This window comes from Saccostrea cucullata, unplaced genomic scaffold (genome assembly GCF_032062105.1).
Source record: "Saccostrea cucullata isolate Sc308-1 unplaced genomic scaffold, CSIRO_AGI_Scuc_v1 ctg3113, whole genome shotgun sequence".
NCBI lineage: Eukaryota > Metazoa > Mollusca > Bivalvia > Ostreida > Ostreidae > Saccostrea > Saccostrea cuccullata.
The window spans coordinates 63407-88521 of NW_026934224.1; the positions used below are offsets into that span (position 1 = coordinate 63407).

The window sequence follows — 25115 nt, forward strand, 5'->3', positions numbered from 1 at the left end:
GAATTACTATGAATATATAGAACATGACCGCCCAAGATTGAATTACTATGAATATATAGAACATGACTTGGGAGTCCTGTGTGGCCGATCATGATTTGGCCGGGATTGTAAACATGACCGCCCAAGATTGAATTACTATGAATATATAGAACATGACTTGGGGGTCCCTTGTGGCTTTCCATAGATTATGGGTAAATTACAGAATAACACAGATTATAGATAAATTGATACTTGCACTAATTGAAACATGCATGGGTTTATATATTGTCATATGGAAGACATGTATCTGATGAGAAACCAAGTTTAGTTTTTAACAACATTTCAATAATAAAAGTAATAAATTGAAAGGAGGGAAAGGACCATACATGTACATGAATTTCGGAATTAACCAAAACTATTTATTTTGGAAATTTGATTACAGCAACTCCCCCATCTTCCCGAAATTGATACAGGTTAAGGACTTCGCCTTTGATAATAAATTTCTTGATTCGATAAATACTGATTATACTGATAAATACTAATAATTAAGTTTGAGACAGAATAAGATTTAAATTTTTTTATAAGAAATGTAGATCTATATGCAAGCAAAAATAATGAATACAAAATGCAAACGGTTTACATATGTACACATTTTGAGTCAAGAAATAATTTTACACGTTTACTACTAAGGTACATGTAAGATAACCTTCTCTAAATTTATTAAATTTTTGTCAATTCAAATGATTCATTATAATATTGTTAATGTTTATTAAAATGACATAAAGGTTCTTAATATAATTACAAAATATTAGACCCTAGGTCGTGCAGTTATAGAAAAAAATTCTTTACTATCTGCAGATTAAATGTAATGTATCGTTTTAAAAGTACGCAGAGAGAGAGAGAGAGAGAGAGAGAGAGAGAGAGAGAGAGAGAGAGAGAGAGAGAGAGAGAGAGAGATGACTACGAAAATATTCTTACAAAAATTCTCTGCTTCTGTGGTCTCTGTCTTTAAAATTAAGTTACAGCTACTCTTTATTTTGTATTCATTAAAAAATAAGTTATGCAGGAAATCAAAAACATGTATATTTTCATCTTATATGTGCTTTATATGCGCTCAGATTATCTTATACTACGTATAAGATTTACACTTTTAAACAAAATCATGAAAATTAAAGATGCCTATATTGCATCAATGTTTGTCTGAGAGAAAAAAAATTAGGAATTATTCATTCTTGAACTTAAATGTGTAATTATCACCGTCTTACATTGATATTATAAAAGCAATAATATATTTCCCCATATCAAAAATCTCTTATTGTTTATGAGACCCCACTCCCCTTCCTGGGTTCCGTCTTAGATTCGCTGGGAACTTCACTTGTCCAAGATACCTAGAAAAATAATTACTTTCGTTCTTAACTAAGTACTCTGTACATTCAATTTAATTAATCTGCAAATTCGGGAGGTTCTGAACCCTTTCTCCAACCCCCTCTAGATCCACGCATGTGGACGAGAAGTAAATAAGAAATGGACTCTTCAATCATGACAAAAAACTATTTGGTTTTAAGATGGGTTATTTTTTTGAATTTTTTCTTAAATGTAGAACATTACCAGAAAGAGGATTACTATGCTTTTGAAACCGATTTGGTTTTTTGTTTTTGTTTTTTGTAATTTTTGTTTTTGGGAAAATGTTTTTGGGAAAATATTTTCTTTCAAAATAGACAATTTTAATGGGTCTCGTTTTAGTGAATGAAACAGAAACTAGAGTTACCGTAAGCAATGAGTTCAATAAAAGATACCCCCCTCTCCCCCGCCTCCCATTGAAATATAGTGGCAGTGTCCATGTTTTCCTTTGGGAAACCCAAAATATGTGTCGGATCAAAAAGTACATTAAGACACAATGGCAATATGTAATAAAGATTCTGTGAAAATTTCATCAAATTTCAATCAGTGGTATGTGAGGAGTTGCGGATAGAGATGGGTACCCCCAAAGCGTAACAGACGGACGGACGGACATCCCAATTAATATATAGTATATACATGTACCCTCCCGCTTTTCAAGCGGGGTGTAGAAATATAATTATATATGTATATTGATTTACAATACCTTATACATACAATACTACAATCAAATGTGTGTGAATACATTGTCAAAACGTAAGAAATGGTGATCAATGAAATCTCTAATAAGACAAGCTTTTCTTCTCAGCAGAAATTTATTAAAATATTAAGTACGTTATTACTCAAATCAACTATGTCCCCAAGTAGTTGTAACAACACCCCCTCCATCCCCTCCCCCACTCACTCTTCATAACATATATAATTAAAAATGCATTGTTTGTATTTTAAATTCTTCTTAGAACCGTACTTTTTCTCGCTAAATTGTTTAAATTAATAAAAAGGCTTTATTTTAACTTTACGCCCTAAATTACGCCTACCCATGAGTAGACGTAAAATTTTGGTCTAAATTTAGTCAGGCGTAACGATACGCTCTTTAATGAAATGCGAATCTTCGTGCTAGTCCCGACTTTACGCTGGCGTAGCACTAATACTGGGCGTACGACATTTGATGAAACGGGCCCCAGGTCTTCCGCAGAAGGATAAAACGTACGCTCAACTAGGACCTAATGCCCCCCGCTCAGTTCACGACTATCGGGTTTACTCCGCTACAAAATGTAGTGAGTTGCATATGTAAAGTGAAAATAGAATAAATCGTAAAACTGTGAAGCCTTTACAGTGTTAAAAAACAGAAAATTTATTTTTGTCAAAGGAATAACCATCTAATGGGTATTAGAAAAGATAGAGGGGGTTTTGGGGGAGGGGGGAGGTTCCTGAGTAACATTATATAACTGCAATATTATAAGACATATGATATATAAGAGTTTAAGTTAATGGGTTATGTTGGGTGACCTGTGGTCTCCCCTATGATTTTATTATTCCATGTAAGGTTATAGTATCTATATAATACAGTGCCTAACCTCTGATCTCCTTACTAATAGTAAACGACGATCTCTAACAAGCAGGGGGAAGAGGAATATCTTGCCCCCTGCCACCCCTACCTCTTCAGTTCGCTAGGACTTATCACCGATCCTTTAACATAATGGAATAATTATTTGTTAATAAATTATTTAATGTCTCTTTTGTCTCCCTTATGCGACCTCATCACTTTAACACTTTTTATTCAACCCCTGATTTTATTTATCGTACAAAGAAGATGTACCTCCTGTATTGCGAAGTTTGGGGCTGCATGGAGTTCTCCTCCCCTTTCCCTGGAATTAACACATCAAATTCAGAAACCAATCAAAACTACATTTTAAAAAAAGAAATAACACTTTTAAAAAAATGCACCAATTGTTATTTACTTTTGGGATACATATACGGTATTTGAAGACAAGCAAGTTGACCAATCCTCCAAATTCCAATTACATACATTTAGAGTATTCGGAGAAACTGTGCACTTTTTTTCCCTGTCCAAAAATTAGAATCGCAATTTTTTTGAGAGGATTTGATAAATAATTCTACATATACCATGATTTTAAATCATTGCCTATTTACGAATTTCAGTCACATCGTAATAATGTACAACATAAGGGTTACCTTTGCCTCATTCATATACTACAACTTGTGAAGTATGAAATCCTTATTGATATACAAAATAAAACTTCCACTTGTTCCCATAATCTTTATGCGGATACCAGAAGAAACAAAAATTTAACAAGTACAGAGGTAACTTCAAATTGTACATCTTCAGGGCGACCATAGGTCAACTTACATCAAAAGGGAGACCAGATGTCATCTTCTGTTCTACATCATATGGGGGATCGGAGGCCACCTTATATTGTACATCAGTAGGGGTACCAGAGGACACTATTATTGTACATAAGTACAGGGAATGAAGGTCACCTTATATTGTACATCAGTAGGGGACATCAGTAGGTGAACCAGAGATCACCTTATATGGTACATAAGTAGGGGGACCAGAGGTCACCTTATATTGTACATCAGAAGGGGGACCAGAGATCATCTTATATTGTACATCAGTAGAGGGACCAGAGGTCACCTTATATTGTACATCAGTAGGGGGACTAGTAGGCACCTTATATTGTACATCAGTAGGGGGACTAGTGGGCACCTTATATTGTATATCAGTAGGGGGATCAGAGGTCGCCTAATATTGTACATCAGTTTGGGGACCAGAGAACACCTTATATTGTACATCAGTAGGGGGACCACAGATCATCTTATATTGTACATCAGTAGAGGGACCAGAGGTCACCTTATATTGTACATCAGTAGGGGGACTAGTAGGCACCTTATACTGTACATCAGTAGGTGGACCAGAGGACACCTTATATTGTACATCAGCAGGGGGATCAGAGGTCGCCTAATATTGTACATCAGTATGGGGACCAGAGGACACCTTATATTGTACATCAGTAGGAGGACATATCCTTCCGGCCAGTTTTAACGTTCTTCACTAGGTGGACCAGAGGTAAACTAATATTGTACATCAATAGGTTGACCAAAGTTCACCTTATATTTTATTTCATTATGGAGACTTAAGGTCACCTTTATATTGTACAACAGAAAGGGGAGCAGAGGTCACCTAATACTGTACAAGACCACGTTTTCCCATCAAAACAGAATCCATCTCAATACCCAAAAATATAAGGGAAGTGCAGGGAAAGACGGTTTTTGACTCCTTAATTGGAATACCAATATCCTTGAACAAAAACAATATCTTGTTAAGATCTCTATAACAAATTTGCATATCTTCTGGGCCAACACCTAAAAAATCATCTAGCAGATGAACTAGTCTCCCACTTAAAACTAACTTGTCTTCACATACCCAATGTACTGCAGTACTGAATTCTTCAAATAACTGACAAGTCCCATTGGAAGAGTTTTGTCAAAACAGTATTCATGGTCTATAGTAAAACCCAACAATTCCCAATCTGAACAATGTATTGGAACAATTTTATATGCATCCTGAATATCCAATTTAAAGAACCCGCAATTTTTCCCATATGTGCGCATTAAACTTACTGCATCTTCTACCTCCTGATATTGAACAGGATAAGAGAGGTGATGTGTAACTCTATAATCAACAATAGTCTCCCCTAACTTTTTGGGAACTAGACCTAACGGTAAACTCTGAAAATTCTGAAATAGTATTCCCTTAAATGGACCTGCTACCCTTTGGTTGTCTATCTTAATCTGAATCTTTTGTTTCAAAATGTCCAAATTATCCTTAGCTGATTTTAAATCATCACTCTCTCTAAAAACTCTTTGACCTTCAAAAGGAATTTTAAACCTAACTTTAAAACCTTCCACTAAATATTTCTGCCTGTTTCGATCATAACCCTTCAACCAACAGTCAAGCCTGTCTGCTTTAATTGGGGTAACAACACTATTTTTCATTAGCAGATTTGAGGATACCTGTAGTTTTTCCTGCCCTACGTGTTTGTGAAGAGTCAGTTGATTTCGAAGGTGTTTGGGCTTTCCCAGAGTTACACTGCTTTTTTGTGTGTGTACCTCCACAATTTTGACAGGCATGTGTGTAAGGGCAACGTTCTTTACTACAGAACCCCCTATTGTTGAAACTATAGCAGGGTTATTTTGGTGTTGTGGAGCCTCAGAAGGACTGGGATGCTTGAGGTGAGGTTGAAGTAAACCTTTTATTCCCAACAAAACAAGAATTTAGATCCACTTTGGATTTACCCAAACACCGACACTGTTTGTACTCAATCTGATACTGAGGCTGTTCCAAAAACAAGAACGCACAAAAATATTAGAGTTATCTCGCTTGTCCCACTTTCAATACACAAGAAATGGGCCTAAAATTATTTATGAACATAAATAGCATTTATTCACAACGAAAAGTTTAATGAAACCACTGATGTTTATGTTAATACATTGCAACTAATTATAATTTTTTCATGATTACTATTAAAACGCATCTGTTCCTTTGTTTATAATTATCATTGAGGAGAATTTAAATATATGTATTTTCTTAATTTCATTGATATAGAATTTCGCAAATTGAAATATTACTAAAAGTTTAGATTTTACATGTATTGTTTACCTGAGTTGTATGTGAACGTGTGGAAATTTTGTCCTGTCACTATGTGCTCATTTGATAATAAAACGAAGGTGAGTGCTGGGTCTCATGTATCTTTCTTTAAAGTTATTACATGTATTCAAATCTATAAAAATATTTAATGTAAAAAATGACCTATTTAATGACTGTGATTTATTTATTCCAAATTACTTGCATGTAACAGGTATTTTATTTGTAAACTTTGTCATTCCTATTTTCATAATGAAAGCGTTTTTGCAAATTTATTAGGAAAACCCAGTTGAAAACTTAAGTACAAAAACCTTGCCTTTTTCAAGGTAATGCAGACTGAACAAATCCAGTCTATTTTTACCTTGACATATTTATTCTGTTTTATGTCCTTTATCATTAATAAGAAACAATAATGAGGAAGGCAGCTTTAGCCGGAACAAGATTTTATTTTTATTATTTTAAAATAAAGTAATTACCATGAAGACAAATATAATAATCATTTTTCTTGTAGTAACAGTGATATTTGCACTACACATTTGTGAATTAATGGCGGAGGGCGATGAGAAAAGGGATGTTACAGTAATTGTAAAACGCAGTTTGCTGAGTAGACTCTTGTTTGAATTTAAAGGTAAGTGTTATATTTCTACCGCTTTTAAATGAATTTATGAACTTTAATTTTTTTTTCCAAGGAGAAGAAGAACTATTCTATTTCAATTAATTAATCTATGCAAGTATAATTAATTCATTTAAGGATTTCTCCACTGTTCCTTCAGGACTAATTTATTGCATAAGTTTCTGACATTTAGTTTAGTCGCTATCATCTGTCGAATTTCATGGTTCTCTGTACAATACACGAGAAATCCACAAGTGCTCTTTAGCTTCAAAGTTTTTTTCCACAGCATTCAGGTTCTACAAGGATATATTTAAAAAATAAGGTTTCATTTAACAACATTTATCGGGATGTTAATAAAGTTCGGTTGTGTGACAAAAATTATTTGATTATTTAAATCTCAACTAAAGATTTAAAATGATACCGAATTACTTATTTTTACATTTGACACTGATTTAGAATAATATTATTATTTTAAGATTTTAACCCTATGGTTTATATCAAACCTCAGCCGTATAAATTAGAATAGTCTAGTCCCCTTCCCACAATTCCGTTCGCGCACTCTCTAGCTACATTGAGGTCCTCAATGTAGAGAGTGCGCGAACGGAATTGTGGGAAGGGGACCAGACTAAAATTAGAAGTTTTGAACTCTCGGTCACTTACGATATCACGTCAATCGGCTATATAAATAAAACAATAAATTTAATTTAAGGACACGTGATGAACTTGTTTTACATTGAATTAAAATACGTCTTGCTTAGACAGTGTTATATTAGGAAAACATTTGTAAATGTAAATATTTATTGGTAAACTTTGTTTGTCTGTTTAATGTTCCTATGAGAATTTATTACTCATAGCTAAAGATATGAACCAGTACCCGGTTAACACACTTGGCACTCAGGGGCAGTGAGGGATCTTTTTCTTGTCAAAATCTTTTGTGATACGGGACATCGGTTTTAGCGATCTCATCCAAAAGACTGGTTTCCACGTCCAAAAATGGGATTCCTTACTCCGCAACTCAAGAGCAGAGGCTCTAATCACTGCGCCACGAGGGCAACTATTTGGAGTTGTAAAATATGCATGGTTAGCCTGAATGAATCAGAAAAGAGAAAGGTCGCGACCAAACAATCTACTATATTATGTCAGTTTTTTTTAAAAATAAGGCATGAAGTAAAGGTTGGCTATACCAGTAATCAAACTCACCTGTACTACCTTATAATACTCAGTACTTTCAAAAGTTCACACTATCTTTCTCGAAAGATCTTTACGCTTAATCGTTATAATATTGTTTGTTTGGTTTTTTATTTATTAAAGTGCTTTGTCAAGAATTATTTACCAATGTGGAAACGCCACCACCGGTGGAGGGCTATAAAATTTGATCTATGCTCGGCACTCAGTGAGGGATCTTTCGTGCAAACTTATACTGCAACATGAGACCTCGGTTTATAGGTATTACCACAAAACCGAATTCGAACCAACGACGCCACGTAGGGACCAACTTCTCACTCCGCGACTCTAGAGAAGACGCTCTTCCACTCTGCCACGCGGGTCAGTGACTTTTTAAATAGACCTAAATTTAGCATAAGTTACATGTATTGTATTTCTCGCTGACTACTACATTGGAGGTCATACTGGTGATTATCTCTCTTTGTCTTACAAAACTTAAGATGAAGACCAAATATTTTTTGGTGAAAATCCATGTAAAATAAAAATTTCTAAATAAAGGAAGCGAAATAAATGTATATTGTTCAGAAAAACAATGCGTTCTACCCCAGAATCGTCAATATAAAAGTTAAAGTCTGTTAAATTATAAAGAAATATAAACAACTCCAATATTGCAACCAATAGGAAATAACTCTTGGTCGATTTACATATGCAGGCGTACTGAAATACGCGTATCAATTAAAGAATTATTCTTTTGATTATAACAAAGGTACTAATCATTGGAGAAGTGGAGAATAGCATTACTTATTTGAACATACATGTTGGATAAACATACATGTATTATTAAATTGCAAACCAAAGAGCTTTAATTCAAACCTAAATTTTTCAGCGCCATGGTAAAATTTTGTTAAAGAAACATGATAATTTCTTGCATCCATTGAAACATTCAAACATACGTACCAACATAACTAATGAATCGATCATATGGAATATATAATTAAGCCTTTGGATATTGAAATACCCCACCCTACTTTATAAATAACTATTTTATCAACCTTTATCTCTTAATATTTATATTCTTCAGGTACAATACAGAGAATATCCGTTAGTCGGAGTAATGGAATCTACAACTTGGGATCAAGGAGGACGAATAATTCAAAATCAAAATCAAGAAGACGACAATGGATAAGGGAAAGTTTTCCTTCGACAAAAAGGAACAGGACACTTTATGCCTGACGTCCATGATTTTATAAGGCATAAAAATCCAAGCATACGCGGAAAAATTCAAATCTTTTGAAATATGTTATAAAGAATAAGATTTTAGCAAAGCAAAGCTAATTTGAACAGCTTGCGTTTCTTCAGTGAACCTGTTTGTGAGATAATAGGTAGACCTGGTGGAATGATTTATGAATTGCAGCTATCATTGTTTTTAATCTCATTAAAAGTCTAAGCTTCTTCTGTTTTTACAAAATCACAATAAAAAACAGATACGGCAAGATGAAGAAATCACTGCTTTATTATAAATATAGCTTTTGTTTTACCTTCCATAGATTTCAGATTTTCTGTATACATGTATATATACTAATGAATACTCGACATTCCTTTCTATCCCCTAAAAAGAAGTTATGGCTGTCCTCCTCTTGGGTGATAAAAAAAATGACCAGACATATAATAGTCATCTTGCACTAAAAAAGAACAAGGGGATTACATATTTGTGTTTTATCATATGAGTTTTAAAATTGTCTAAATACACATCACTGTTTATCAAAAAACGGGATAGCCTTTATCACAGTAAAATGGAAACAGATAGGACTTTAAATATTATTTTAGAAAGTAAGTTTATATTATATCAAGAAATGGTTGCTGTGCTGTACAATTTTCTCAAAATTCAATTTTTCTTATTAATTCTGTTTTTTTTTATCGAACAAAACTTACATATAAAACTATGTAGATCTTAATGTAGAATGTCTCAATGTTTGTTTCACCAAGTTGTGGCAGATGTTAAAAAAATTGCTCGGCAGAAGAAAATGTAGCATTGCAATTTAACATCAATTAAAAAAAACTGTTAGATGATAAAGTCAAAAAACTAAAAGGACTATAACTGATTTACTATTTAAACTTTTAAAATGTCATGTAAATGACAGGTAGCAGTAATGAGAGTATCTGTACATTCTCATGTCAGGAGTGCAATATTTGATGCTCAGCTACCCAGCATGAAAAAAAAACACTTATCAGTATATCATTCCTTGATTTCTATTTTAGAATATAAAGTCAAAAAGAATTTAATTACTAGTAAATTAATCTTTACCGGATCTATCTGTTTTAGAAGTTACCTTATAGAGACAGGGGAGAAGCTGCTAGGTAAGATGAGAGATATTTATTGCAGGAAATGAGGAAATAAATAAACTAGAACAAAAAGTACTATGATCCAAAGTCAAGGCAGCAAGCTTTAGAGGTGGATGAAAAGGTATTGGTTTTACTCCCTACAGGTACCAAAATATTATTGCTCCAGTAGAAGGGACCAGCAAGAGTCACTGGAAGGGTTAGTCCCGTTGACTATATAATTCAGTTTGATGATGGGGTTAGTAAAGCTGAAACAATGGATAGAGAGGACGACAATGTGGTGATGACAGTCGTAAGTAACGCAGAGTCTGCAGATGATGACGACTGGATTGGAAATCATTTAATGCATTCTCGAGATACGGTAAAGGTGTGAAAAATTTTCAAACGCTTACTCCAGAACAATAAATATATATTATTATAACAGTTACTTGATCCGAAGGGTCGTATCACGTCGAGTTGACAGGCGCGGATCATCAGATCTAACGAGACGCGAAGCGTCGAGTTTGATCTGATGATCCGCGCCTGTCAACAAGACGTGATACAGCTCTTCGGATCAAGTTACTGTTATAATGATAAATTTATTATATACCCCCTTATAACTAGCAAAATATAGCAGAATAAAACTTTAGAGATCATGTTGTATAATATTTATCCATAAAACAAAGCTTAATAACAAGGGACTTTTTAACGCGCAAGAAAAATAACGTCATGTTTTTGCGTACTACGTCATCAGTTTCAGAGAGTGGTGATATGGATTCAGAAAACCACAGTGTGGTGATCCGGAAAATCGGATCAAACTCTGTAAAATTAAAAGTAACAAAAACAAGGAAATTGATGGGTATATAATAATCTGAGTTATAAGTTTGTTCGGAGCAATTCTGTTTGGTTTTGTCCAATGTTCCAGGTCGGGCGAATCTGTTTAAACATCATGTGGTAACTATAAATGAGATAACCGTTTGTCGGAAACCTTATTAGATACCCCATTTCTTGCGTGATGAAGTAAAAATAAAGAGTTATCAGTCATGGTGGAGGCAGGTATAGTATTACTAAAAATGATTTTAAGAAAATTTTGTTTAGTTTTATTTTTTCCGACAAACGATGACAATTTTTTAAACCGATCGATATCGTTCCGATCGAGTTATCAGTTAAGCGGTTACAAATTTCCATCCCTACTTAAAGCTGAACACGACTCGTAAATAGGTTACCGTTTTGGTAGCTTAGTCGGTAGAGCGTGATCGGGAGGTCGTGAGTTCGCATCTCGGCCGCGACTGACCTAAGTCGATAAAAAAGGGTAGCAACTGTTCCTTCGCCATGCGCTCGGCACTTTGAAGTGAAAGTTGCGGGTCCTTCGGATGAGACCTTAAAAACCGAGGCCCCGTGTCAGCGGCAGGCGTTGGCACGATAAAGATCCCTCACTGCTCAATGGTGCCGAATGAGGTCAAAATTTGAAGCCCTTTACCGGCATATGGTGACGTCTCCATATGAGTGAAAAATTCTCGAGAGGGCCGTTAAACATTATACAATCAATCAATCATCGTAAATAGGTTACGCGATGTCGATATCATTATCTACGATAATCAACACCAGGGTATACTCTTCCGATTTGTCACACTTGACTGCTTTATTGTCACGGGTATCGGCGTTGAATGGCAACCCGTGTTCGTGTTGGTTATCTTGAATTACCTTTGTTTAAATTTCATTGCTTTTACTGTATCTGTGTTTCTTTGTATACTGCACTGACCTGTACAATTATAATTGTAATTTTCTTTGATATCTTACTTTCCTGCTATATACTAAGTATTACGTTATTATTCTCGCTACTGAGTGCTGTATAGCATACGTCCGTCTACACCGGTGTAGACTGATTACACTGAACAGTGACAAAGTCTTGCTCTTTTTATAGGGTTCTAGAAGTATAACGATTCTCCGAACAAAAATGGCGGACACATTCTTTTTACGATTCGTGTTCAGCTTTAATGTAGTGGTATAAATTACCATTTACGATTAAGGAATTTGTATGCTCTACAACAAAACTTAGAAGAAAATCGTTATAAACTGAGTTTATGGATGACCAAAACTGAGTTTTACTAGGTGTCTACGAGTTATGATAATTAAAACATTAATAAAATTATTGTAAAGAACACAGTTGTTAAACATACGTTAAAAACTGTAAGCAATACAATTGCACATACTAGTATATAATTCGTTAAATAATCTAAATATTCATGATTTATTTCAAGGAATTGTATTATATATCAATTTTCTGTTAAAAACCAACCTGAAAAAAAAATTTATTGAATTAATCATTCATAATAAACAAACTTTCCATTGTTGTTTATTTACATGTTTATTGTCAGAAAAGAGAATATAAATCATCACCATAGTAGACTTGGAGAAAAATGTAGACAAAGCTTACTATTAACAACAATTGTAAAATTTACATATCATTGGTACATGTATTTATTTTGATCTTCACGCGCTTTTGATCATACAATTGCACATATAGATTTATTTGTCACGCATCGTATTGTTCAAAATTTAATCGGCCAGTGATAAATGAAATCGAATATAAAGATAACAAACATTAATCATGTGTAAGAGGCCATGAAATATATATACGCAGAGTACTCAAGTTCAAAAGTCCCTTCAAACAATATAAATCATGAGTAGAGCACACACGGCCCTCTAAAACATCAGAGGTGGGATCAGATGCCATGGAGCAGTGTGTATCCCCTGCCGACCTATCACACCCACCCACCGCTTGATCATTGTAATGTAATTCAAATAACGGACCAAAAATAAGTATGGAAATCATCAATCATCATTTGCTGGATAGAAATGTTGCACATTACAAGTTTAAAGCATAATTTCATTGTTAGGTTACAAACTGAAACCAAGTTCTGTCAAAGCATCAAATTACATGTTTGTTTGACTCTTAGGAAAGTATTCACGAATGTTTCTGATAATCAAAATCAAACATAAATTTGAATAATTTGATTATACTTCTAGAGAAAATACAAATAGGTGAATGGAGCTACAAGTATTTATATGTAATTGCAATGCCGCAAATTATAGTTTTTTTCCTGATTATTGCATAAAAACTCCCCATCCTTTGGATCAAATTTATAATAAGGATATCTCTAATGTACATATTGTACTAGTATATTTCCTTTTTTCAATAGTATCAAATCCGAAATTCGGATTTTGAAAACAAAATCCTCTTTTTTATTTGTTCATCTGTGCAAACTTTTATGTAAACGTTTCGAAATTTTTTCTCGAATGCCCAATGTCAATATTTATTTATATGCACATTAAGCATAATTATTAATAAAACGCAGGTGAGTGTTGTGACGCACGTGTACTTCAAGTTACATGTATGTGCCTTTTGAAGAGTATTTAGAATTAAATAATGACTTATGTTGAGGATTTTTAGATTTGATTCATTAAAATTCCTTGCACGCAGCGTACAATTCATTTGTAAACTGTCACTCCAATTTCATAATGAATGTCTTTTTATATATTAGATTGGAAAACCCTGTTGGAAAGCACACAATTCCTATGCTTTCGAAATGAATAAAAATAAACTTACCTGTGACGTCTCTTATCCTAAAAGTGATGCTTATATACAGAGTAGACAAGACATATTATCCAAATCCGGTATGATAATATTACCTTAAGCATTATTCAGCTAATAACAGTTATGTAATTTGTATATTCAAGCATGCTCATATAAGGAAAAATTATTTGAAAGTACTTCCAAGTGTTAAATTGCAGACGAACAGAGGATATTGTGAAAGTGAAAAAGAAACTTTTATAGACAATGACGTCGGCACGCCTAATCATTATTTTTGTGCTGCTTTTGATTTTACATGTAGGATTAAATGTAGGATTATATGAAGTAATGGCTGAAGACAGTGATGGAAACAGCGTAAGATTGATTGTAAAACGAAGTCTGTTATGTAAGTATTGTCGGTAAATATTGTTACAGTTGATTGCAAGACTACATGTATTTTATCAATAATTGCCATGCTTTTATATATAAGTATCTCTTTGTATTTACCGTCTTTAATAGGGGGAACACGGCGATATGGAATTTACAATTTACGATCCAGGGGAAGAAGACGTCCCAGTTCAAGACGAAAATGGAGTTAACTGTGCAATTTCTCGTCAATAAAGCAAACATTTATAATAAAAAAAAATGGCGTATGAATCATATACTGTAAAACGAGAATAATTGGCGCATTACTAATTTTAGTGCCTTTGGTGCAAGAGCCACTGAACGCTAAAATTTATTGTGCGCTAATGGATTTCTAAATATTTTTTGTGCATGTTTAAAGCTTTCACATTACCACATTTAAACTGTAACGCGCGATTACGTAGTCTCGAAGGGGTCGTTGGATTTTATATATACACACTAAGACTGTACATGGTAGGATCGTTCAAGACAGTTTTGCTAAATTCTAATACTAGGTACCTATTATTAGCAACTTCAAAATTTGGCTTCTGGACGTGTCAATTACTAGTACCTATCACTTCGAGATAAGAAGACATGTACATTATTATGATATATAACCGTTCTTCCAAGTTCGGTTAACTTTACCGTGGTTTTGCAATCACATGGACGTGATAACTAAAAAAATGGTTGTCTGGACTGGTGCAAAAATATTTCAAGAAATTGTAAACCTTCTGTAATGTTTAAAAATCTCTCCTTCTGAAACCATCCTTATTAAACTAAACAAGTTTTTTTTTTACTTCAAATCCCATTTTTGTGAAACTTTGAATAAAGAATTAAAAAATATTCGATGAAACTTATTCATTATTAACTGAGTAAAATGAATAAGTATTATCGCGTAGTTTTCAGTTTTTTGAAATATAGATATTTTACATGCACTTATGTGAAATACCCCCAAATTGATGCCTATCAAATTTGCTTTGTGCCTGAAAGTCAATCAAATATCTTCAGTGATAATTGTTGTATTTTGTCAAACAGAACATTGGTTGTTGTAAGTCCTTCTCGCCAAGCGCCAAGGACGGTACCCACTTTTAATACCCATTACATCAATATTGTTCATTGAAATCCATTTGCTCATATGTCTATAAACAAACATTGAATGCTGTAAATTTTACAAATTTCAGTGAATATTTCTTTGGGTTTGCCAGCAGGTTTTACAGCAGCTTTAGTAAAGCGTTTAATTTCACTCTAGTTTACTGGTTCTCTAACATTCATTTTTAATGCAGTTTCTCCAATAGCCCTTGTTTTCCAGCTTCTCACGATAAAAATATGAGATGAAAAGTGGTCACATAAAATGATATTAATTCATTAAAGATTCAATCATGAGAAAAAGGCAAGCATAATGCTATATGATATCTGTGTTGTATGTCATAAAGTTCAGGACATAATTTATTGAACAGCCCTCGTAAATCACTGTATAAAGAAAGTGAAGAAAGTAAACATGTAGTGGTATAAATTACCATCTAATATTAAGGGATTTGTATGGTCCAAAACAACAACAAAAGAAAATATTTCGGAAGCATGAAAACCATCGGGGATTTAACTTTGACATTATCCGAGTGGAGGACGAGGTTGTGTAGTGAAGTCTCAGAACTTCGTAAACAACTCAGTGTTGTGTCATTGGTGATGTTTGCTGTGGGCATAGCAGGAAGAACTTCATAGAAATATTTATTTTTCTTTTTGTTTTGGGTTCATCTGTTGAAATCTCAATGGGGATTTTCCTGCCACTATCTAAATAATTTCTTATTTCTGGGCAACATATGAGGGGGTATCAAAAAGTTCGTGGACTACCGCTTTAGGTACATCAATGAATTTTAAAATATCTAGTTAGCATCATTTTTTTCTATCTATGGAATAAGCTACAAATCGTAAATTTTATTTTTTTTTTTTTTATAAATTAGTAGTGTTTTTGTAAGCAATGTTATGTCCAAGCGGCGCAACCTCGAAAACAACGTTTTTTCGACTTAAGTATAACTGAGAAAAAACTACTCTGTTATGAACATTTGACATTCAAAAATACGGTTAATTTAGGTATGTGTTGAAACACTATTATTCCATAAAATATGGATTTTTTATCTCATTCCTGAAGTTCCATGAAATTTTATCGTAAATTTGACATGGGTTATCCAAACAAATTTTGCTTGAAAATGACGTCAAAAAGGGGGAGATGTATCCTTTTCCAACATTCTATAAAGTTTTGCACCTGCAAAAAGTGGTATAGTCCTTGGAAATGTTTAAACGGGCTACGGAGAAATAATATGCATTCAGAGTACGTGTCTTTTTAGTTGCCAAATTTATTCAAAGAGAAACGGAATGCACGGTTAATGTCAATTTGTAGTCAAAGTTTGAATAATCAATCATGTAAAAAAATTACGTTGATCGTGTCTTGTAGATATTGAACTCCAAAAAGCGAATTATGCCGGTGTAACGACGAAAAATGACCCCCGTAGAATACTGACCAGGGGGTCATTTTTTACGTAGAAAAATGACCCCGGGTCAATATTTTACGACAAGTAGGGTCATTTTTCGACTGTATAAAAACATCCCAGACCAGTAATTCTACGACTCCACACACGTTGAAAAATGACCCCCGTAGAATTTTGACCCCCTACTCTTTTATACAATAAAAGCTTAATCATTCAAAGGTTTTGTTCCAAAAATGGCATGATTCGTTTCTGATAACTATAAACTTTGAATTTTTTTTACAAATCCAAGAACATAGCATGAAGCAAGAAAAGCAACATTATTTAACTATATAAATTCAAGTCCCTTAGCTCTTACATTTAAATAGGGCTGGGTATTGGCCCAAGATTTCGCATTGCAATATATTGCGATATTTATAACTGTATTGCGATATGTATAGCAATATTTACAATGTAATTTAAATGGCATTTTCCTACTATATTTACTTTAATTTATATGCAGAATGGACAGAAATATGATAAGTACCAACACAGAAAAAAATCTTGTTGATTTCATTAAAGTTATGCTCTGAAATGTTCCCACAAAACAACTTCTGTCTTACTGTTTGGCTTAATAACAAACTTTCATAAGTCCATTTTTATATTTAATGACAACATTCCTTAATTTAAGCATATTGCCAATATATCGATATTACAAAATCGTATTGCAATACGATATTTTTTGTCAGTGTATTGCAATATATTGAAATATTGATATTATTGCCCAGCCCTAATTTAAACTTACATGTACATCTGTATGGAAGAATGATATGGAGATTAAGAACAGTATTCAATATTAAAGTCCATTAAACAATACAAAATTGGGGCAAAGAAAAAACAAGGACCTCCAAAACATCAGAGGTTGGATCAGGTGCCATCCCCTGGTGACCGGTCGCACCCGCCGTGTGATCCTTGTCATAATCAGAAAATAACGGAAAATACGTTGTCAATTCGATGTAAAATAATGGCCTAACAATCAGCACGAAAAACGTAAGTCAGCATTTAACTTAATGATAAATTGTATTTGCTGACAAGGTCATGGTATTGATCATAGAACTGACGAAATGATGACTTTAAACGAATATTCTTGTTTCATCAACTTGCTTGTCAATGATTTACCTTGTTTAAGAAAATGTTTATATGTAGATCATGCTCTTGAGTATCAAATCAACACATCGAGAAATTCCAATAGATCGTTTGAAGACCTGGTCTCCAAAAATCACATAGATTTTTTTTCAATCAGAAACTCAAGCACTTTTTTATGTCAGCTTCAGAGAACTTCTGTGTGTAATCAGAGTGTGTTATAAATTAAAAAAAAAAATGCTTACCTTTTCAACACTTTTTAGCCCACAGACATCTGACCAATGGTTGCTGTTACATCCTCTTTCTTCTGAGATTTTATAGACATAACCTTTGCAAGTTAATGAACTCTAATTGTATATCAGCCATTACTTCGATATAAAGTCCTAGCACATACCGTCCAAAAATAATGCTAAAGTAAAAGTGTGGAATTTGGGGGTAAAAGTGTCTCAAACTTCAAGATCATTGTCATAATGTCAAAGTTGGTTGTACAGAAAAAAAGGTCTTACCAGTCTAAAGATATGGACATGATTAATGCGGACAAATATACAAACAGACAGACAGATAGGTAAAAAACTATATACCCCGGCCCGAAGCTTCATTTAAGGGGGCAAACGTATTCCATTAGAGTAACAAATTTTTCATCATCAAACATTTGTTTATTTTTTTTTTAATTGGTAAAAATCTTCAAAAACCATTATATGTAAGTACATGTAGAACGGGGAAAACGATACTACATGTGCCAATTTTTGGAAAGACGCGCACTCCTTTTCTGTAGTTAATTATGTTTTATGCTACCACCACCATTTTGTTAAAGTTTTGTTGACACTAGCAAACGACAAAAGACATTTTACAGGTTTTGAGCTAACTACATTTTTTTCCCCTTGTATCATTGGTCAGAGGCAATTTAATTTTGTACTAATTTTTACAAATTAAATCATCCCTACTTTTTAACTGAAATTCATTCATATTATTTATACAAGATTTAATTTTCTAAGCTAGCGCCCCTTTTCGCGCCAGTTTTAAAAGTAGATATCAAAAACGTTTTACGTTTGAAAAATAAAACTTTATTTGATTTTTGCAAATTATTTATCCAGGGTAAAATTATTAAAGAGATTTATACTTATTTAATTATGGAAACTTCTTTTTCTGACTCCATCTAGAAAATAACATTTTTTAAAAGATTAAAATGACAACTGTGAAAACTTACAATATAAATGTAAATAAATTTCTATGAATGCGAGTATCGTTGCTCTAATAGCCTTTCGTTAGAACATTTTAACACTGTTCTTTTAAGGTAGGTCACTCGTCAAATTTGTTATATCAAGGATTTTTTGGAAAGTATATTTTGGTTAAGTACTCATCTAGTATGACTCAAAATCGCAGAGAAAATAGGGGGTCAGTGTGCATCTTACTGATCTATGGTACAATTAAGTTGACCTTTTTGCACTTAAATTTTAACTCTTTGATTCATTACTTTATCTCTAATTTTATTTTATCAGATGTTACTACGTTAATAAATTTAACCTTATTTTTACATAAAATAGCTTGAATAATATTTATTATTGAACAAATTTTGAAAATTAATGAGCGTTTATTATTGTGTGACCTTTTTGCACTAAAAAATAACATATTTGGGGTATTAAAAAACTAAATAGGCAATAAAATATTTTCTTATATCAAGCTTTTTAGGAGTTAAGTGCTGATCAGCCACAAGTATCAAGTAGTTTAAAATAATGAAAGAATCAAAGTACTGAAAGTACTGAAAAGCGGTTAGCATGCTTTCATGGAATTTGACTGTACAGTGTAGAATAACAAAAAATGCATTCAGTGATGATATTAAAGTAAACATGCATATCTTTGTCCAATGTCATCAGCGAAGAAGCAGACACACTGACTTTTGTAGTTCTTAACAAAATGGAAAAACCAATAACATCCCAGACTGATGTTACAAATGTATGTTTCAAAATATCAACCTGAGATTTTCAGTTTGAAAGACAGGAAGTTCAATTTAAAAAATTTCTTCCTAATTGTCTCCATTGGTGGCGTCCAAATGTGCTCAGAACGAAAACAAATGTTGATGTTGCAAATTTAATTGTCTTTCATGCTCTATTGACTCTGAAATTAGGTAACTGTAAAGCCTACTGAAAAAGAAAATAAAACAAGTAGAGCTTTTCAAAAAAGCTTACGTCTTTAGCAACAATTTTAAATAATAAACAGATCTATACTTCTTTTGAATTTCTTGATTTTGTATTTCTAAATAAGCTTTTTACGGGAATTAGCCCTACCACGGTTGTCGCTCGGTCATCTCCGTAAACGTTGACTGGCCGAGAGCTTTCGGCAAACCTCGGTTGATTCCCATTCACTCTTCAAACAATAAAGGGGAAAAGAATAATAACAAATTGTAAAGCCTGCAAGCAATAACTATCAAATTTTATTTATAATGAAATTTAAGAGACCTTTTTATTTATCGCTATAAAACACTTTTATCACTATAAAACAGTAAAAACGCTATGTTATTAAGAATGAATTACTGCTGATTTTGTTGTTCGTTTTGTCATTTTTTTAGGATTGGAATTGTACGAAAAATATATCATCAGAAAGTTATCTCCCTTGCCTTGAACAGCGTTTCAACCAATGAAATAATTGAAAATTTTCTCATCATGCAATTTCTACCAATAACAAAAGAGAGGAAGTGCATAGTCCGACGACAGTAAAAAAAACTTCAACTATACAATACCGTCTTCCAAGGAAGACGGTAATGATCATGATAATTCAAATTCTTAAGATTAATTTATTTGGAGTTCTGTACATAGATCTTTAGCTGGCTAGTCTGAGATAAACGGATGGACGAGCAGAGAATTTGTAAATTAATTTAATTTCAGAGGGCTTCAATTTCGTAGTCTCACTGCGGGTCAGCAGGTGTGACCTGTTATTGGGGATGCTTACTTCTCCTAGGCACCGGAACTTTCAAGGATCCGTTTTTCATTTGAGACCGATCACTATTCATTCTGTATTTTGATACAGATACTGAGTACATCTGTTTATTAATATTATGAACTATTTCTCTCACAGGAAGAAAGACAAGTAAACAAGATAATAAAGTTTTAAGAAATGTACACTATTGACGTTAAATACAATAAATGTTCGAATTAGTAATTGGTACATGACAATAATTCAAAAAAGAGTCTTGTAAGCACGATGTATATAAACGAACATATACTGAGTATTTGGCATATATTTAAATAATGTGACGTTTATAATCTTTTTTAATGATTAGACTGAGTACAGAATTGATCCCTGGAAACAAAGCTTTCATCATCTTTTAAATAATTTCAATTGAGAAAAAAGGAGAAGAAAAAAAACGTTTCATTATGGAAGTAATCTAAAACTGTACAGCTTACAGATGCAGGGTTCTCAATGAGCTGTTTTACTGTGTTGCTCCCGACACAGCAAAATTTTCTACGACACAGTAACGATTAAACTCGTAAGAATATCATCCTTTCCTGAAGTTTCCCTATTTTTTCCTTTGCAATTCGGTAATTTGAAAAAAAAAACTGACAAAAAAGTACAACAAACTTACTTTCAAAAGTGGTAATTAGTTTGATTGTATCGATCAGAATTTCCCCTGCTTTTCATAGCACGTGTTTTTACTTTTATCAATATGTATGACGAAAATATATGTACATCGAAATAGTGATTTATTTTAAAAAGTGTGCGCATATGTTCCTATATAAGTTTAATGAAAAGTAATTCAGTTGCGAATTTGATCTCGAAAATAGCGCAAAAATTTAGTGCTTCACGTAAACTCTGCAACACAGTAAAATTTCAAATGATGGAGAACCCTGCAGATGTATTCAGTTTTTTCATATATAAAGCTTTCTTCATGTACTAGTATTACTTAAGTTAATTAAAGGGATGGCTAAATATTTTGGCAAGGAAAATGAAACTCGATCGAGAAATTCTCCGATGTTTTGTAGTCTGTCGCTATATATTTCTTCCTTAAGTTTAAATCCAACGCGTTGATAATGTTATCAGCTAAACTTCATGCTGACTTCAAATTTCGTCACAGGGCCCGATCGCCATCAGCTGACGTCACGGAAATTTAATCTCGACACCAAATGCTCCTATACATAAAATTTTAAAATACAACAATAAATATATTTCATTGACAAACAAAATCAGATAAAAATTAAAAACCGAAAGATTATGTTGTTTTGATAGTCTTGATTTTATTTAACATATGTTATATGTGTTAGAAACAAATCATTGGTAAAGGCTTTGTTGAAGTTTCTGTTGTCGATAGGTAGCGCCTTATGGAGGTTTCCGGTTGCCGACACATGCCATATAGCGGCTAGCGAAGCTAACCGCTTAAAAAGTTGGCGTCAGTGATGTAAATTTTGAAATATTGGTCAAGATATGCAATTTTCTGGCAAAAACGATGTAAATTTTATCTTAACTTCTTTGATATATCTTCATTTTTCGGCAAAATTTGTACAAAGGGAAGGTGTAAATTTGTTCTAAAAATATAAATTAAGACCCATATTAAATATTTCTGCAATATTATAATGGAAAATATTCTTCGAGTAAAAGTATGTGAGGCTAAAGTTTCAAGACATTGAGTTTAATAATGTGCAGATTTGCAGAAATTTCTGCTGAATATCCTTCCACCATAAGAAATAGTCCATCATAAATCTTGCTTCTTTGTAGACTTTTAAGCAGTTTTTTCGATGAATGTTAAAAAATTTACATTGTTGAATATAAATATTTTATAAAAATTGAATTTTAATTAATATTTTTTAAGTAAGAGGTTCTGCGTGAACTTTTCTAAAAAGCTGACGAGTGACTTACCTTAATGGGGATAAAACAGTTTGTATTATTAATGTAAGGTATTGTATAGCTTTGATTTCGTTATCTAAGCTTAAAAGCTTTCAGAAATAACACTTCAAAGTATAAGGCAGCTTGATATTACCCGTATACATTCGCCTAACAAGAATATTCCTACCGAAACGATTTTTTTTTGCTTCAAAAAATGACAAGGGGTCATGTTTCTACGGGCCATTATTCTACAATGCACACGGAGAAAAACAATCCCAAGGCCATAATATCTACAGAAAAGTGGGTCATTTTTCGGTCAATATTCTACGGGGGTCACTTTCGTCGTTACACCTGCACAATCAAGCGAGGATCTTTCCCACTGTATAAATCTATTTGCAATATTATATTCATTGAAAGTTGCTGTTCATGACATTGTAAAATCTCAGCACCAAGGCATCTCATCAAAATAGGTGTATGGGGTAGAAGAAGAAGACATTGAAAAACATTGACGTTGTCTGACGTAATAAAACTAAACGGCGACGGCGCCGGATGATGACATCATGTCGTTTTTATTTTATAATGATTTGGTTAAATAATGAACGTATCAAGCTAAAATTTTTAACATTTCGTTATTTTATGTTGTTTTATGTTCCATAAAAATTTTGTAAGCTCAGACTAAAAAGTACTAATATTATAGGCGCAGTCCACGGAATTTTTGATAACCCCTTTGTATGCTCAACATATCGTGATTCAACATGGGGTTCTTAAACGTCAAGCTGTAGGTGTTATTTGTGGTAGATGGGGACTTTATACAATATGCATGATTTTTTACCCAAAGTGATGTTATTGGTTTTCTTCCCTTGTATGGTAATGGGTAATGTAAGAGTCAACAATTCATAATTTCATTAGATGCAAATACTGATATCATTAACAGACAAAAATGGGATTCCTGCTAGGATGTCCACATCAAAATCTTTAACGACTAAGTCCTCGATATGTAGGGTTATATTTTTTCGGGTTAATTCAAAGTGTTTTTCACCTTCCATTTCAAATGGATTTGGGTCATCTGCCTCTAATATCTGTTGAGTGGTTTTTGTGATTTCGTTTTCTAGGAGCTCGGTGACATACGCTCTAATAATACTAATTTCTGTAATACTATCTAGTTTTATATGGATGATATGTTAATTTATTGCAAGCTTTCATTTGTGGCGACTGTTTGGTGCAGACTCGTGAAAAATGGTTGATTATAGCTTTTAAGTCCCGCGGCTGTGAAGGACTTTAATTTGGCATCATTGTTCATAAGGAATTCGAAGCTGGGTGGCCAAGCTTGAGATCTTTCTTTATTTAGGTTGCCCAATGTCTTTGATCTTAACTCTTGACAATACGGTTGTTTAGCCAGGGATGTTGACCCTTGTGCAGTAGGCGAAGACAGGTAAATGAAATGAGGTTCTCGAGGGATGGTCATACCCTAACAAAAAAGTACTATAGTTAACTAAATAAACGTTTCAGTAAAATGTAACCAAGTCCAAGAAATAGGCAACTGTTTTGTGAAACCCAAAATGTGTTAGAAAAGCTTGCCGTTTCGATTTTACAAATGTGGAGTTCTTAACAATTGCGTTCCATGAAATGACTGAGTTGTCCGAGCATATGCTCTAAGTGGGTTATCTTTTGTGCATCCGTCTGTTTTGCTTCTTCGGGCACATTTTGTCGATCGTTGGCAAGCTCACATCATGGTATTGGATTTGCTAGGATTTTTTAGGCCATTTTGCTCTGTCCACTACGAAAATTGCGAACTTAGGAGCGGGCCCGAGTTTATATTGTTACTTTCGCTTTCACGCCTCAAATCTTGTAATTGTTTCACTTCCGTCGATGACAATTGTTTGGGAGCACTTTCGCTGGTCATAATGAGCATACGTAGAAAACTTTTAAACTATAAATATGCTTGAAATTAATCTCAGCTATAGTAAGGCGGAGCATAGCAACAATTTTAGTTCCGATCCATTTTCGCTTGATTCAACGATACTGTATATTTCTATATATAATGTATTGTCGAAGAAATTCGAACAATATTCGTGCCACTTGTTTGTGCAAAGTATTAATATTTAGTTTTTTTTAAAAATCTTTCTGCACTATATACGCAAATATTGCACAAAAATAAAATAAACAACATGTTTTTGTGAAACACTGATGCCCCCGTATGGCAACATAGCGTAGGTTATACTTTTTTAAAATGCAAACTCACTGGAAATATAATTCTTAATTATGAAAGTAGGCCAAGTTTAAAGTTTTTTCATAAGTATGGAAATATCCAGGGTCAAGGTCAAAAGATAAGGTAATTTGTATCCAGTGAAGACTAAGGTTAATCATTTTAAAAAGTATGTCAAACTCAATGGTCAAAGTCAAAGGGTCAAGGGTCTTGCTTTATCAAATAAAAGGTCTTGTCACAAGGATTAAATAAATACAGTATAAATACAGTATAAAAGCACTAGCCCGAACCCTTTAAAAGTCATCGACAAGGTTTGCTTTTTAAAAGGAGTTCAAACACCAAGGTCAAAGGGTCAAAATTCTTGGTATCCAAGG

At 33.3% G+C, this 25115-nt stretch overlaps 1 long non-coding RNA gene across 1 annotated transcript; it reads left to right on the plus strand.

Annotated features, from left to right (window-relative positions):
- Nucleotides 1-13789: 13789 nt before the first annotated feature.
- On the plus strand, nt 13790-14961 carry LOC134240228 (uncharacterized). Its single transcript, XR_009986394.1, has 2 exons — nt 13790-14122; nt 14236-14961. It is a non-coding gene; the product is annotated as an uncharacterized LOC134240228 (long non-coding RNA).
- Nucleotides 14962-25115: the final 10154 nt, after the last annotated feature.